Here is a 17,050-nt window from a genome sequence, read left to right on the forward strand (position 1 = left end):
AGCAGCAATTGCTTTAATGCAATCAATTAAAAGGAAATTTTAATGATCTTAATAATTGTGCTTCTAAAGGGAACACGGCAGTTATTGAACTCCTAATTTATTATTTCCCATGGAGATCGGTTTGGAAAATCAAAACACAGCTTTTAAAATGCACCATCCCCTGCAGCCTCACTGCTTTCTTTCTTCAATTTGCACGTTGGTTTGTAAATAATGGCAGGACAGGAGCAATGGAGCTTTTTCCATTTGTAACTTCTGTGTTTTGGCAGATGCAGGGGAAAGGTTCTGTTCCCGCCTGAATTCAGCAGAAGGTGGGACAGGTTTCCATCCATCCATGCAGCCAGGAAAATCTCCTCGCTGGTTTTTTAATGGACTCCTTTCAAGGAAAACACTCCCCTTCAGCTGCCTGCTGTAGATGCAGGCTGGGGCTCTAGTCAGCAGAAATCCAGCTACATGTTGCACATCTGAATTATTCATTCAGAAATAATAAGTGTGCTTTATCAACACACACTGAGAGGATTATCTGTGTTGCACGGGAAGGCCATTGTAGAGCCTTTCCTGAACTAATTTGGGAGTATTCAGGAAGCACCTCATTCACTTTTTAATGCCTGGAGTCCAGACTATAGGTTGAAGCTCACTTATCCCATAAATGTATTTTTCTTAAACTCCTAAAGTATGGGCAGCATTACAAATGTTAATGCTGCTATTACAGGATCATCATTTAAAAATACCAGCACTCTCCAAAGGCTCCAGCAGCGTGTCATTTCCCTGCTTTATTAAAATGAATGAACAGATGTACAATTTATTTCTGCTGAGCTATCATCTAAATTCATAAGCTATTTCTCATGTGCCTGAAATCCGTGTTGGTTTCCCATTTTCTTTGCCTTAGAAAAAAAAAAAATAAAAAGTATTCCACTCTCACATTTATCACTCTGGGGATATAAACGAGAGGTATGCTCTCCACTTCATTCACTTTAGACTAATACCCTCGACACAATTTCAATCCCATCTCTTCAAGGCTCTTCTCAAAAGCCAGGATCTGAGTGGAAAAGTCCCTCGCTGTGTGTGCAGGTGGCCTCCAAGGACATTGTCCCTGACAGGAGAAGGTGGCACAGAGCAGCTGTGCTTGATCTTTGGGCTGGCATTTACAGTGCCAGTTGAGGAGATGCGATTTCTCAGCTGGAGAAAACCAAGGCAGGGACAAATAATGGCTGGGAAATGGGAGAGGTGAGAAGGTTGGGTGTGATTGGAGTGAAATTTATGCTGAGGAACAAGTGTCAGCTGGCCCCAGACACTCCAGGTGTGCTTTCTGTGCCTTGCAGCAGAGGGGAGACGTGGCAGGTGCTCCCTGGAAGGGACAAACCAAACAAGACAATGCGGAGATTGGAGGGAACTAAACCATGGATGTGAAACAGAGATGTTGCCATGGAAAAAAATGAGCATAAAAACCCCAGACAGTGCTCTCAGCCTGTCGCAATCCTTATTTGCTGGCAGGGTTTGTGGGCAAGGCAAGGGGGGCATTTTGCTTTAATTCTATGTGAGGAATGAGTGGATGACATGTTCTAGGGGTTCTGGCAGCGTTTCTGCTGTAAATCCTATTTCTAAGGGTTTATATTGTAAGCAAATAAAAAAAAAATCAGCGGTTTGATGTTGAAAACTGAATTCTCAGGCTTAGATTGCAGGGTTTAAGTCTTTTTAATTTTTAGGGGTTTTTTTATAAAGATCACTTTGGCAAAGAGAGGAGTGGAACAGAATGCAAATCAATCTGCTTTCTTCATTTCATAGCTGCTGCAGACTTTAAATGCAGGCCTTTAAATTCCTTTTTACCAGACAATTCGGGAAAATGATGAAGTAATGGCTGAGATTTGTTAAAAGCACGATTTTCTTCAGAAATCTTGTCCGCTTGGCAGGAGCAGTTTGTTCCTGCAAGGGAAGAGTTTTAATTCACTAATAAAAATGGAGGAGTTCCAAGTGGAGCAGGAACTTTGCTACAGTGGCCACATTGTAGCCTCAAAACAATGAAATTTCGATATCTAGCACTGCCACTCCGGTCCCCTTTGGATCCTTCCCCAGGCTGAGATCAGAGTTATTTTCCTCTCCCCTTTCCTTCCATTTGGTTGCCAAAAAAAGGACACAACCAGCTAGGAGAGCCACAGGCACAATTTTTATCTGCAGTAAGGAGGGCAAGTGTTATTTTGCAGTTCCACCCTGCATCTCCAGCTGTCAGACCCAAATCCAGCATAATGAAGAGTCTTGGATGAGGGGATGGAATCTCAGTCAGGAAATTCTTTCTTGTCACTCAGTTTTGGCATAGAAAAAAAAAAAATTATGGCAATCCAGCGAACTTCCTGAGTGTTCATGAGCATCATGAACCTTGATAATGTTAGAAAATCAGGCATATGTGTTTTGTTCTGTACAGATTCTTGGATTTGGGTTTCTCATGAAATTCTCAGGGAAGAGCTCTCAAGATATTCTCAAGTTTATATAATTACATCCTCCCTCCTATTTATATAATCTCCAATATTTTACTTATTTTTTTCCTTTAAGAGCTTTGAGGTTAGAGTCTCTGTGGCGTCCCAGCAATCCTCTCCAGTCCTTCAGCTCCCCTGCAGGTGACAGGTTTTGCCTCATGTCTGGTGAGGATTCCTCTTGCCTCCAGTCCTGGCCTCGTCCCCGTGCAGGTGGCACCCAGAAAATCCTTTTACCACAGAGCCCCAGGAAGGTGTTTCAAGCTCTGAGGGTTGACCAGCAGTTTCCCAGAGATGGCTTAATAACAATTAGTGATGTGGCTGATGGCTGTGTGTGTGCAGAAGTGCATTTGGTGTGTGTGTTTTGAAAAAGGAAAGAGGTTTTAATTGAAGAGAAAATAACAAACTATGCAAAACGAGCACAAAAGCCGTGCACAGTGCAGGGAGAGGCCATGCACCTGCTGAGACATGGAAAAGCAAAGAGCAACTCTGAGTTCTGAAGTTTACAACGATCAGGGAGGGTTTTTTGGCAAGAAGTGCTATAGAAAGAGTTAAAGGTTTGAGAGTCATTTGAAAGATCCAACAGGTGCCTTTGTGCTGGCACTGAGCCAATTACAATGAGATAAACCCACAAGGTTCTGGTGCTTCTCCCTCAAAAGTGCTGAGGGGAAAGTGAAACCCTTTTCCCAAATGGAAACATTTCCTGGGGTGTGGGGATGCAATGCAACACAACTCCTTGCACTTCCCAACAGAGTTTTGCTGTTTGCACGACATCAAATCTCCTTTACTGCCCACAATTCCTCTTCCAGCACAGAGTGAGTGACAAACCCAACATCTGCTGTCTGTGGTTTCTTCTCCTTTCATCCCCAGCACAGGAGGAGCAGAGTTTACAGATTTCGAGGGCTTTGATGCGATGGGATTTTGCTGCTGTTTGTTTTCTCCTCTACCTGTGGTTTCGTGTTTGATGTGGAGAATTGATTAAGTCATTTGGGTGTTGTCTTTTTATTTCTTTTGGATTTTGCAGTAGAAGAGGCTGTGGATATTTCACACACAAAGAAGAGCCTGCAGGCTCTGTGTAGGGGTCTGTAGGCACTGTCCATAGGTTCCCAGCTTTATGTCTCATTTAGGACACTGTGATCTTCTCTAATCCACCAAAATTCTGTCCCCACCTCCTATTCTGGGCTTCCCTCAAGGTAAGGAAAGCTGACAGCTGTGCCAGGGTTTGTCCTGTGGGCAAACGTGCCCAGGGCTTCAGGAGGAAATCCATCATTTCCAGGGATAGCTGAGAGTGAGCTTCATCAAGAGAGTGTTTTATAACCATGTAGCATTTTTCATTCCAAAGAAGCCCAAAGGAACGTACAGAAAATGGATCTTCTCTGTGGGCAAGCAGAAAATTAAATTGCAACTTTCTCCTGCTTGCAGAGAAAACAGAGGTCTAAGACTTCATTTCCTTTATTAAAGAATTCCACTCAGGAAAGTGACTTTAATTTCTGAGGAAGCATTGCAGGTAATGGCTAACCCTGATGTTGTGTTTTCACATTCAAAATCTTGTTTGGGAAGCTCACCTTATATATAAAGCCAGGAATTTAATGTTAATAAAATTGAAAACTAATCCAAGTTCACACTAATCCAAGAATCATTATTAATTGTGATTGAATTGCTGAAGTAAACAAACAAATATTCTTCAACTTAGACAAAAATTCAGTAGTGATGTTAGGACAGCTGTAAAAGTGTTGTGTGCACCTTTCTCAGCTTCTGCCCCTTTTCCTGCTGTTTCTGTCACCATTTCCTTGCTGCTCTGGGCCATCAGGCAGGTCTCACCCCTGTGGTTGTGGTCAGGGTGCTGTGGGGAGCTGTAGCCCCTGGAGCCCTTTGCCAGGACGAGCTGGGTGCTCACGCTGATCGTTCCCCATCCTGTCCTTGGCATCATCTGGGGTCGTGTCTGTGTCTTTGAGAGCCACGTGTCTGTGTTTTTGTGGGTTGCTGCCTCTTCCCTGACCTGAAGCTCCACCTTAATTCCAAACTCACCATCCCTGACATCCCTCATGTTTGTTGGATCCTCTGCTGCCCCTCCTGAGCGGGGTCTCACCTCACCAGTGCCTGGAGCTGTGACAATCCCCAGGACTGACAATCCCCAGGCAGGAGTGGAGCCTGGCTGTGGCAGCAGCCCCAGGACGCACAATGAGGAATATTTGTGTATATACAGTAAGAAATAAGGCTCAGGATCCTTATGCAGGACACAAACCTCACTAGCAGGAGTCAGACTGAGCTGCTGGACACTAAAATGTGGAGTTCCTTGGGTTTTGAAGGAACATTAAGAGGAGTTTTCTGTGTTCCATCCACAGCCCTCGGTGCTCCTGTGGTGTCTTTAATGAGCTCCCAACTCCTCTGAGCACCCACCAGGGCTCTGGGCTGTCTGAAATCACCACTGTGCTCTGCCACCCGTGATCAGAGTCCCTCTGCTTACAAGAAAAACAGAGTGGTTCTCAGATAAACAACAGCAAAAATCCTCCAGGAGTGAAAGCGAGACCAAAAAATCTGGCAGTGGCAAAAGGGGCACGAAGTGAGAACCAGGAGGAGTTTGTGAGCTCCCAGGAGAGAGGGGAGCCAGGAGAGGCACAGCTGAGCTGTGCCAGTGTGTGTGGCTGTCACAAAGGTTATTATCCAAGCAACTTCTCTCCCTCTGCTTTTCCTTCCTCCCTCCAAGCTCAGTGCCCCTGACTTCGAGTGAAAATATCACAAGTAATTGAAGTTGCAAACCTCAGCAGAATACTAAATCAGAAATTAAGCAAAAATGCTCATCAGTTGGAGCACAGAAATCCTGGGCAATTTTTCTAATGCTATATTACAGCAATTGGAATATCTTTTTTTTTTTTCCTTACTGCTTCACTCACTGAATTGATTGAATTAAATGTGTTCTGTGGTGCCAGCGAACCTCTGACCCCAGTTACTCAGGATAATCAGGGGTAATCAGCCTGCTGTGATCCCAGCTCCAGAGGAGCAAGAGTGTTGCAAGGTTCAGGGAGCCTGGGCTAGCATTAATCAGATGTCGTCAGGGTTTGATTATAAATCCTAAAGACCACCAAATTGATACAACATGCTTTAATCCACTAAAAATTAGGTATCTACATATTAATCACCAAGCTGAATATCTGCGAGTGATTGCTTTTCTAGTAAGTGGAGTCAGGTGTCAATGCTTTGGAATGTCCCACTGTTAGTCATAAATATAATGATCAGCATCAGCACAAAAGCAGCATTAGCCAGATTAAAAAAAGATTTTGTTCTAACCTCAAATAGATTTTTTTTTCCTCCTGTTGGAGTTTTACAGCTCCATTGAAATTGTTCCTTGTGTTTCCACTCTAATTACGAGCTTACTCAGAGGCAAGAAATAGGAGATGTTCCTGAGGTACCTGCAAGCACAGCATTTTTCTGCCTTCCAAGGGGAGGAAGAGTGGCTGCTTACAGTAAATCACACTGCTGTGTACAGAAATAAAGTGGTATTTATTGTCCCTTAAAACGATTTCCCCTAGAACTGGCAAGCTCAGGTGGAAAATCTGTATCCAGGAATGTGTGTCAGGATCCAATTAATCCCTCCTGTGCTGCTGTCCTTGGGAAGAGCTCGGTGAGGCAATGGTGATGCAGATGTGTGACATTACATGGAGGGTTCTTCAGGAGAGGGAGAACTGGTTTTAAAAGAGAAGAACAGCACAGCCTCTTAATGAACTCGTGCTCTTCATATCCTGATTTAATAAACATCCAACCCTGCAGAAAAGCTCTTTGATACAAACTGAAGGTGACACCAAATTCTTATTTATATCATTGGTGCCACCTGTATTTCCTGGGAATTGCCTTTATTTGCATGAGACATTCAGTGAGCTTGGAATGAGAGGACCTAAGCTGCTGCTGAGGGATTCCAGAGTGTCAGCTGGGGTCAGGATGAGGGGATTGCACAGAATCTGGGATCCCAGCAAGTGCCAGCTCTGGTGAGCAGTGCCCTGTGCTGCCTGCTGTCCCCCAGCCCCATCGTGGGGCACTTCTGTGCTCAGGGTGATGCTGCTCCCTCCAGGAGCCCCTTCCAGGGATGGCCCTCACAGGAACCACAACCACCATGTGGCCCTGGCACAGCTCCCTTGCTGTTCATGGAATCTTAAAATCATCAAATCAGAGAATGGTTTGGCTTGAAGGGAACTCAAAACTCATCTTGTTTCACTCCCTGCCATGGCAGGGACACCTTCCACTGTCCCAGGCTGCTCCAAGCCCTGTCCAAGCTGGCCTTGGGACACTGTCAGGGATCCAGGGGAAGCCACAGCTGCTCTGGTCACCCTGTGCCAGGGCCTGCCCACCCTCACAGGGAAGAATTTCTCCCTAATATCCAATCTAATCTTCCCTCTTTAAAGTTTAAAAGTAATTAAGAATGAAAAATGGTGAGAAAGAGATGACCATGTATGAGGAGCCCTGTCAGTCATTCCCGGCCTCAAAACAGCTCAGGCAGGATTCAGTATCAGAACAGAAAAAAACCCCTTAGCTCATTTTTATCTTCCTTATTAATAAAAAGGAGCAAATGGATGCATAACCATTTGCACAAAATGTATCCAGCTGAGGCTGCAGTGGTGGTTGTTTGTATGGAGAATTTTTGGGTAGGAAAACATAAATTACCGGTGAGAAAATGAAAGGGCCCTGAATGTTCCCTCTGTGACATTCCAGACAAGAAATAATCACACAACAGGCCCCTACTAGAGGAATGTTTCATTTTCCTTTATCACAAATATTTTTCTTTCAAGGAAAGATGAAATGAGCACTGGCAAAGGGAGCTGGGTGCTGGGAGAGGACGACCATCAGCAGCCTTAAAGCAGAAAGCAATAAATCCATTTAGCATGGCTGAGATTTTTCCTGACCTTTTCACAGCTGTGCACTGCCAAACCATACATCTGCTGCTGCAATATCTGCTTACAGCTCAGGGTTTCCAAGGCAGGTTCACCCCAGCTGCCAGTGAACTCCCCTGACCCTGCCTTTGGGTGCTCCCCTCGCAGGGCTGGGTGGGCAGGCTCACATCACCCATGCTCATTAGTCAAATACGCTGCATTTATTCCTAATATTCTTTACTCTTGAACTTGGAAACAGAATTTTTCTGTGCTAACAGGGTTAGAAGCCCCAGGTCTTTGTTGTTCCCATCGTGGGTAATGAGAACTCGCTGCTCACCTGGATGTTCAGGGTATAATAAAGATTTTTCTGCTCTGAGAGGAAAACAGAAAAGGAAAGAGATCATTAATCATGAAAGTTCACTTGTGTCTCTGATCTCTAAATGATTATTCTTGTATCATGGCTTTTTGATAGAGCAGTAATGTTTCGCTCAATGAATGTTGAGCCAACTGGATGTAGACTGGATGAGAAAAATAAAATCTTGTATATCCAGTAGAAGACACTATGTGCAGTAGACTTCATTCATCACTCTGTCAGCAGACTTGGAAGACTCATTGTGTTCAGATGGACTGAAATATGGAGTGTTCAGCCCAAATCCTCCTTCCCCCACTCAGCTTTTCACAGAAAACAAAATGCTGGCTTGAGATTTCATTTTTAAAATTCAGACAGATTCTGTATCACTGCAGATTATGCTGCCTGTAAACTTCCATCTGTACCTCCTGCTTCCAGTGGAACAGTGTGAAACCTTGCAGAGTTCTTATCTCCTTCCAAAATAGAGTTTTCAAACTGGGATAACTTCAGACAGCTCTCAGCTGGAGGGGCTTGTAAATCTAGGGCATCTCATCCCCATCAGCTGGCACAACCCAAAATGCCAGAAGTTTGGGGAATTGCTGAAATTTGTAGCTGGAATATTCTGGAGATGGGAGTTGCTTTGAATGCTTGGGGCTGCTGAGCACTGCCCACCAAAGAGCCCACCAAGAATTTTACCCCTGTAGAACAACCAAGAACTTTACTACCCTTGTAGAACAACCAAGAATTTTACCCACTGTAGAACAACCAAGAACTTTACTACCCTTGTAGAACAACCAAGAATTTTACCCACTGTAGAACAACCAAGAGCTTTACCCATTGTAGAACATCTGCTGCTGCAGCCTGGCCTCAATCAGCTGAACACTGGCACAGGGAGTGACTCCCTCCTCTGGAATCAGAAAAATGGAGTTGTTCTCAGGCAGTTCTTTCTCAGTTCTTTCCTCCCGGGGCAGGACAGGCAGAATTTCTCACCTGGCTGCGAATGCTGCCTGTTCTCAACCAGGCCAGAGATTCTGACACGGAGAAATTCTCATTTTCATTGCAACTTCTGCCTCTTTGCAAAGACCAGGAGTCCTAAACTGGAGAGGAGATGCTTCTGTTTTGAAATATCAAAATAGATGAACAAGATGCCTCTAGATTTTTAGCTAGAAATTTTTTGTTCTTTCACCTATTTAGAATGAAACATTCCTTTCTTTTTGTGTTGCTGTTTTGGTGTTTTTTAACTCCTATTAATTTAATGCTTTTGTATAGCACTAAAACACAGTTTTCATACCTTGTCTACTTCCTGGAGGTAATTATGATAATAATTTAAAAATCATCAATAGGTTTCATCTGCTGAAGGTCTTGTCACTGCCCAGCCCATTGTTACTGAGGCCACATTGCATTTATTCATACCTGGGAGCAGATTAAGCCCTTAGAGAAATTTCTCCTTCACTTCCCCCAATCTCCCAAAATTTCCAGCAAATTAACTGGTGCCTCCATATGTTAATGCTAATTTTAAGAAAAAAATATGTATTGTCATAAAATTCTCCTTTTTTCTACCAGTTTAATATTCAGAGAGGAGTAAATTCACCTCTCGTGCTGCTCAGGGCACAGGTAACAACTGCAGCAGTGAAAGAGGATCTGTTTTCTGAACACATTCCGTGTCCAGGCCCCAAAAATGTGACTTTCAGGGAAGCAGTAGGAGGAATTTGTTGCTTAAAGGTCCTTGGAGCAAAGGAATCCCACCTCTAACTGGGACTGGCAGGAATTCCTTGTAAAATGAGTCCAGTTTTTTCTCTTACCAGGGCAGTATCAGTAATTCCACCTTGTATGTTCGCATGTTCATTTTCAGCATCAGAAAAGTCACTTTGGGTATGAAAAAGTCTCTGCTAAAAATGAAAAAAGGACCATTTCACAAGGCCTCCTTCCCTTCTTTTGTCACCACCATTAGGATGAGTGGGGAGGGAAAAAAAATCCTGGAAAAAACCTTTGTGCTCCTCAGATCCGGCAGCTGAAAAAAGAAAGCGAAATCCAGTGAGGTGTATTCTATTTAAAGTTCATTTAAAGAAGACATCCAGCATCTCAGAAAGAATACAGGCTGAACACTGCCCTTGATGGGGAGTGCACTGGGGGAGAAATGAGAGGAGCTGGGTTGGCTGAATCCAGCACAAGGGGCCTCATAAATGTGAAAGGCAGAGCTCTCCCCGGGCAGCAGAGCAGGTGTGCTCTGCTCCTCCAGCCCCGCTCACATCATCATTTTCTCTCATGCTGCTGTTTTAAACATAAGGTTTGTTCTACCTGCTGTGAAGGAATGTTTTATAGCTCAGAAAATAACATCATTATTTGAGGTTTTCTCCGAAGTTCCTTAAATGTAATAAATACGGTGACCTTTCCCTGTGCGCTGTCCACCTGCGGGAGGAGTGTTTGTTTTTCTCTGATACAACCATCATTCTGAAGGTGTCCAATTATTTGTGGGTGCTTGATTTATTCCAGAAACCACAGAAAGTGAAAAAGAATGAATCATTTCTAAATTATTTATCTATTCAGGGAAAAAAAAAAAAAAACAGAGAGAGTGCATCTTTGTCTTCCTTCTGAACCTTCAGATATTTGATGTATACCTGGAGGTAACAGGCTTTGAAGCAGGCATTCAACATATGATTAAAATGTGTTAGAATTGTCTTTTTTTGCCTTTGCTCAGTGATGCCCTGAGCTGGGCTGAGGAAGAGTCAGAATCTTGTGTAAACAAAGTCTTCAAAATAATTCCAGAAAGTCTCTGTTTTTCAAGCAACCTTCACCATCACTTATTTACAGTCCCCAAATGGCTTTTTGGTCTTCTGCAAGCACATAAATAAAAGGATTGAAACCAGCAGCAGCTCCAAATGGGATTTCAGTACTGCTGGGGGGAAGAAGCAGGGGGAAAGTTCTGTAAATTAATTTATGGCTCTTGTGAGGATCTTATTCTGTAGATCTTCCAAAGTTTTCAAAGATTTATGGTGTTCGCAAGAGGGATGGGAGGACCCTTCACACTGGCAACCTTACAGGCAGCTCCTGCAGCACCCAGCAGGTCCTTCCTTCCTTCCTTCCTTCCTTCCTTCCTTCCTTCCTTCCTTCCTTCCTTCCTTCCTTCCTTCCTTCCTTCCTTCCTTCCTTCCTTCCTTCCTTCCTTCCTTCCTTCCTTCCTTCCTTCCTTCCTTCCTTCCTTCCTTCCTTCCTTCCTTCCTTCCTTCCTTCCTTCCTTCCTTCCTTCCTTCCTTCCTTCCTTCCTTCCTTCCTTCCTTCCTTCCTTCCTTCCTTCCTTCCTTCCTTCCTTCCTTCCTTCCTTCCTTCCTTCCTTCCTTCCTTCCTTCCTTCCTTCCTTCCTTCCTTCCTTCCTTCCTTCCTTCCTTCCTTCCTTCCTTCCTTCCTTCCTTCCTTCCTTCCTTCCTTCCTTCCTTCCTTCCTTCCTTCCTTCCTTCCTCCCTCCCTCCCTCCCTCCCTCCCTCCCTCCCTCCCTTCCTCCCTCCCTCCCTCCCTCCCTCCCTCCCTTCCTCCCCTTCCTCCCCTTCCTTCCATCCATTTTTCCCCATTATTTTTTTCATTTTAACCCACTTCAACTCAATCATGAATTTTAACACCTGAGGAGTTCTTGAAGTGGTCTCAGTCCCAGAAATTGTTTGGCCTGGTGGAAAACCAGGGGGTTTTCCCAGAGGGATTTTTACCTGAACCCTAATTAATGAGTTTTTGGTTCTTTATTCCTTTCCAAGTAGACTAAAAAGCAGCAGAACAAAATTAAGCCATGCTGAAATGTCCCTTTTTTTGCTCATTCATGATGCATATCCATGGTTTTAAGCATCTTTGTGTTTTTCTACAAAAAGGCACAAGTTCAGAGCCTGCAGACGTTGCATTCATGTTCCAGAGAGCAGAATTAAATGCTCACCCTTCCATTTACCTAAATGATCCATCAGATTGCAGACTTACAGACAAAGATTTTGCAGACAAAAATATTCATTCAGTCCTTCATTACTGAGTCCTGCTTTTACTTTGTAAAGCAACTGGTGTGCGCCTTGAAAGATCACAAAGTGTTTACAATGCAGAGGCTGTGAAAAATCATCCAAAAGTAAAAACTGAAAATGCATCCGAAATTATTATGGTCAATTTCATATATTTGAAAAGTTTTGTGCTTTTTTTTTTTTTTTCCCTAAGCTACAATTGATTTTTTTTGTAGTTTCACCAGGGAGGAGGAATAATATTATGTGTTCAGAAAAAAAAAATACAGAATAAGCTGAAAGAAACACTTTCAGTTGAGAAATAATGCAGTGCCTACGAGCCAGCATTATGGCAGTAAGACAATGACAATTACAAAGCCTGTTTAGGTGACTCACAGCCATAATTTCTGCTTTGCATCTCGTTTACACCATCTAATCCTTGTCATACCACGATAATGCTTTGTATTTATGTGGTGTCTTTCATCTAAATGGCTTTCCGAGTGTTTCATGTGTTGCTTGGTGTGCAGCTTACATCAACTCAATCCATCACTTTAATACAGATATTTTTGCAGTGAAATAGAGCTGCTGTTTGTGTCCACATAACAAAGTCTTAAGAAGTAAAATACATTTAAAATCTGCAGAAGATATTCAGGAGCTGTAGCACTGAGTTGCAACTCACCTTGACCACGCTGTTTTTTTCCATTAAATTGCTGCAGTGGAGAGTTTGGTATAAAGTGATTTAGCTCGGGTGCAGTTTTCCAGCCCTCCAGGGGCAGCAGGCACCTCCCCGGGCCCTTGGGATGGGAGGAAAGGTGGAAAAGCACCTCTTTGGTCGAGGCACAAATCCTGTTCCCTCCTTGGACTTCCCCTGCCTCCAGCGCCAGTGACTCGGTTCACCCTTCTCTGGCAAGCTGGGCTTTGTGTCCCGCTGAATTCCACCTGAATTCCACATGAATTCCTCCTGAATTCCACCTGAAACGCTCATTTCTGGCATTTATGAGACTCTCACTCCCGACTGATCCAGAATGCAGGCCTGCATTGTGACCTGCACTCTGAAATTTCATTTGCACTCGGAGATGTTGCAGGTACAGAGCTGTGGAGGGTACGCTGTTTCCTTGGCAGATAAATCCTGGGAGCTCAGGTGTGTTTGTGCTGAATGGCAGCATGGAAAGGCAAAGGCAAAACAAGCAGGCAGGTTGCAAGAGATTCTCTAACCTGTCATCACATCCTCAAGAAATTAGACAAAATATGGTCAAAAAGGCAGAGGGCTTCAGCGGAGGGAGATAAGTGCAATAATACAATTTCTCTGTGGAATTTCTAACACAGACGTACGAATTAATACATCCCACTATTTTCCATCTTTTATGATATATAGAAGAGGAGACAAACTCATGATAGCAGCACAGAGTACCTTCCACTGGAATATCACCCTGATAAATGCAAACTGACACAGAGTTTTAATTTGTTTGTTCCTGAGTGGGAATCACAGCGTGCAGAATCTTAATGAGTCTTTGGGTGGTGATCACCGAGCCCAGGCAGGTTTATCTGGCTTTGTGTTTGCTGCTTGTGGCAGCTCTTTAACTTGGGTGTCAGTGCCCCTCTCCCAGACAGATTTTTGGTGGCCTCCTAAAGGTGTTGTTGGTGCCTGCTCACGCTGCTGCTGGACAGGAGACAGCCAGGTGAGCCTGGTGCACCCGAGTTCACCTCCTCACCTGCTCGGAGAAGTCAGGAACAGAATCTCATTTACTACAGGAGCTTTCAGTGAGATAAGAATCTGATTTTCACACGCTCTGGGTACCATTTCCAGCCTTGTGTGAAGTGAGGCGGGGTCAGGGCCTGGATTCTCAGATGATGACATTTTGCAGGGTGATCTTTTCGTGTGCCTGCCCTGCGGTGGGAACCTGACAAAGCTGGTTTGTCTTGAGAGCATCCAGAGGAATTTTCTGTCAGTGAGAGCTGCCAGTGCCATCCCTGCTCATTCAGGGCTCAGAGTGGAGGAGGATTTGCCTCAGCGTCACCTCCTGCCTCCAGCAGGAAACAACAACTCATTTAAGCTTGCAAAATCAGGGAAAGGAGGAGCAGTCTGATGGACTGAGACTTTCTCCCGTGCTCAGGCTGTGTTTGAGCACTGCTGTTTTGAACTTTTCTGCTTTCTGAACTTTTCTGAACTTTTTCTGCCACAAGAATTCCAGTGTCCCCAGCTGCTCCCCATCTGTCTGTCATGCAAACTTTGCTGACTTGTTACATTTTCAAGTCTATTTATGCACCCTCACAAGCCCCACTCTCTTTATCTACACCCATCACGATAATTCCTCAAAATCTTTCCATTCCCCATTAACTGCTGCTCACTCAGGGTTTCCTTCCAAGTTTGGACCACTCCATTTTCTGTGTGTTTTGCCACAGGATTTCGGATACAGAAAAAGAATAAGTGCATCTTTTTTCTTCCCTATATTTCTAAAACTTTAAAAATGACAGAATCACTAAAATCTCTGGGCTGTATGCATGTTAAACACAATAAATGACAGCGTGGCACATCACAGAGCAGGTGAACCTCAAATTTCAAATACTCAGAAGCAATAAATGCACACGGCCCATTCCAGAAAACCCAAAAACCCCCTCTGGCCCAGGGTATTCTCCTTCTAAGTTATTAGTGTTAAAATGGGTCCAAATGATAGCAGTTTAAATAAAGTACTGAACTCATCTACTTTATTCTTAATTTATAGAGGTGCTTAGGGGATGTGCAGATATTTAAAATGAGTAAAATCAATTAACTTGTGATCCAATTATTTGTGTTAGCCACCGTGGGGTTTTATTTTAGAGCACTGGCTCAGACTTCCCAGTCAAGCACTGTGCCTTGAGAGGGTAAACCTTTCACTGTGAAATGTGAGGAACCTGTGGTTATTTTTTATTTTTTCTCTGTTTCCAAATCTAATTCCTATTTTTGCCCTTTCATGGTTTTTAAATTCCCTTTTTTACTTCTGTTTTTGAAAGGGACTCGGTATAAGTGTAACAGATTTTTCTGAATGTTGGGAGGTTTATTCCTTAAATGAAGGTGACTGAACAGGCAAAAGAGTTCACCTTCGAGATAAAATACACTATATTTTTCTAGGCCACACGGTATCACAGTAGATAAGTGCCCTTTGCAATCACAAATCTGTGATTTATTACACTTTTCACATTGTAAATTTAGAGGAGACCTCTGTGACAACTTCTGTGGTCTGATCATTCTGCTTTTCCATCCATCTTGAACAGATTTTAGCCTAACGTTCCAGACAGCTCCAGATCTCTGTGTTTATGTGGTTGTTTCCAAGCTGTGAGGGATGCTGGGGGTGAGGGGACTGCTGTACCTGGAATATTTTGGCTTGGCACAGCCTTTCCCTGTGGGTGCTGGACTTTCCTCGACCTGCAGGAGTCAGCAGCTCGGCAGTGCTGTGCCCTTTCTCTCTGCAGCTGAAGTTACTGAGAGCTCTCCCTAAAAAAGGAGAAAATAAGGATGCAGGAGAAAGCCAATCCCAGCTGAGATATCCTTGATTTGGATACCCTTAGCCTGACATTCCATATTTCTTAAACTACTGGTACACCATGGCAACCTTTTCCATCAGTCTGGCACTGGCGGGGTAAATACAATAATTTTCTAACACAGGCTTCACAATAAAATATCTGAATAAAACAGTCATATCTTTTAATATTTTACCCTAACAGCACTTACAGTTCCCAAGGTGAGCCAGGGACTCCTGGACACTTAATTGAATCAGACTGGAGGATTAAGGAAAAGATTTTTCCGAAGGATCGATATGAATTAGGAGCAGATGCCTGATCAAATCTAAGGATTAGATTCTTTAGAATTAGGCTCCTTGAAGTCTGGTCACCTTTTTATGCAGCTGAATGGAAATTCTTGGGTACTGAACTCTTGTGGGAAAAATTCTGACCCCTATAGTTCTGATGTCACATATTATACATGCTCAGGTTGGGACGATATGAAATAATATAAAAATATCAATCAGGCTAATTGGTTATTTTCAATCAGAGTAAGAGGCAGCCAAGTCTGCTTGACAGTGACAACATTTGGCTGAGCTGAAAGGAACACAATCTTGGTAATAATTCTTCTGTTAGTTCCAAGATTCTTAATAGAGTATTCCTTTTAATTTGTTTCCAAGCAAGTGAAAATATTGTTGTATTATCATTTAGAGTTAATTAAACTGCAAATGAGCTTAATGAACTGTCTGCAACAAAGCTCAATCACAACCTGTTATATATTAACTATCAAAATCAAAAGAATCTTTAAATTCTTTGTTAGATACACCAAGGAAGATAGAAATAGCCAATTATTAATGTCATCCTTTTATGAAATCAGGTTTGAGGCTGGAAAGCTTGAACTGAATGCATGCACTCAAATTACACAGAAAAAATGAAGAAGGGTTTGGGAAGATAAATCAAATCTATTGAAAAAGAAGAAAAACAAAGATAACTGAACACAGGGGAAGACATAGTCATCTTTTCTTTATTTTCATATGAGGAAATCCACTTTACCTCCTATTTGTCCAGAGTGGGAAATGGATATATTAATAAACTGCCATTTTCTGGACTCGGTATTTTCACAAACTCTTCTGCAGTGTTATGGCTTCTTGTGTTCTATAAGACAGAGGAAAAGACATTTAGTTTATTTAGGTTTTGAAGCCACATGGGTGACTCTTGCCCTCGAGTGATGCATTGTCACCAACAATGCAGCTTTTAAGGGGCACACGAGCAGCAAAACCTATTTGTGTCATTAAAGTTTGTAATTTTGGACTTCTGAAGGCTTAATCCCTCGAAATGCTAAGATTCCCTAATGATCTGTAATGGCAGTGCTGATGTTCAGCACTTCTCAGGATTAGGTCTGTTATCAGCCTGCTTTATCCACCTCCAGAGCAGGTATTATCTTATCACTCTTATATACAGAGCTTTTAGCACGTCAGCCTCAAGTGCTTGAAAGGTGAGGAGTGTTATTAAATCTGACCCTTACAAGCTCTTCCAGTGGTTTGCTTAATGCTTTTTCCTACATAAATAAGAATGATGGAGAATAAACTAGAATTTTCTTACAGGGCTTGGCTGGTTGAATCGTCCAGCAATGCATTTCACAAGGTCATAAAAAATTCTCCTGCCACAAAAAAAGAAAGCAACACTGACTTTTAGTTATGCAGACAAAGTGGTAGCACGAGGTCCAATTATTTTTGAGTGTCTTAGAGCAAGCCCTCAAAAAATGCTCTGGGAATGGTCTTTGTGAGGCCTGTTTTGTGTCTTGATAATGGCGCAGTGAAAAATGAATGCGGGGGGAATAAATCATGAAAAACAGAGTGTGAAATGCAAAACTGGATTTGTTTGTGAATAAAAGTAGATTTGAAGGCAGGAGTGGTCTGTATAAGGCAGGCT

The 17,050-nt window shown here is 43.1% G+C and overlaps 1 protein-coding gene across 3 annotated transcripts in view; it reads left to right on the plus strand.

The window, feature by feature from the left end:
* The window catches only part of CDH13 (cadherin 13), a 440,900-nt gene that overhangs the window by 374,126 nt on the left and 49,724 nt on the right, over positions 1-17,050 (plus strand). The gene's annotated exons all lie outside the window — the stretch shown is intronic.

Source organism: Prinia subflava, chromosome 13 (assembly GCF_021018805.1).
Source record: "Prinia subflava isolate CZ2003 ecotype Zambia chromosome 13, Cam_Psub_1.2, whole genome shotgun sequence".
In the NCBI taxonomy this organism is placed as follows: Eukaryota; Metazoa; Chordata; class Aves; order Passeriformes; family Cisticolidae; genus Prinia; species Prinia subflava.